Below are 545 nucleotides of genomic sequence, written 5' to 3'. Positions count from 1 at the left end.
AAATTTTGCAGACCCAGATGAGGTGAAGAAGCAGCCACCAAGGGCAGCTGGGTGGGTTGCTATTGACCATTTCGCAGAGATGCCAAGCAGCTCCCCATCATCACCCTGTGCCTCATCCCCAGGGGACTGGGGGAGCTGATGGGTGGAGAGCAGAGGGGGGGCAGAGGACAGTGCCCTGGGCAGCTCCCCCCCTGAGCTGGACACTGTTTGTCCTGAGCAGTGCCCAGGGCCGTGGGGCCATAGGGGACAGGATTGGGGCTGTGTCCCCCGTGCAGCACCCCGGCTCGTTGGTCTAGGGGTATGATTCTCGCTTTGGGTGCGAGAGGTCCCGGGTTCAACTCCCGGACGAGCCCTGCCCCCACCCTGCCCCCGCCTCGACAATCCCCACTCTTTACCCAAAAGAAACCCTGAGCTCCGTGGGGAAGGGACACGAAGTGTCCCAGCCAGGGGAGGGAAAGGACCAGATGGAAAGGACCCAGGAATCAGCCCCAGGGCTTTTTTAGGGGTTCTGGGGGCCTCTGCCAGCCCCACAACCAGCAGGCTGA

The 545-nt window shown here is 62.6% G+C and overlaps 1 non-coding gene across 1 annotated transcript; it reads left to right on the top strand.

The window, feature by feature from the left end:
* Positions 1 to 281: 281 nt before the first annotated feature.
* Positions 282 to 353, top strand: TRNAP-UGG. The gene has a single exon. It is a non-coding gene; the product is annotated as a tRNA-Pro (tRNA).
* The last annotated feature ends 192 nt before the right edge of the window (positions 354 to 545 follow it).

Source organism: Pterocles gutturalis, unplaced genomic scaffold, assembly GCF_000699245.1.
Source record: "Pterocles gutturalis isolate BGI_N339 unplaced genomic scaffold, ASM69924v1 scaffold39895, whole genome shotgun sequence".
Classification (NCBI taxonomy): Eukaryota; Metazoa; Chordata; class Aves; order Pterocliformes; family Pteroclidae; genus Pterocles; species Pterocles gutturalis.
This window is presented reverse-complemented; position numbering and strand designations above follow the sequence as displayed.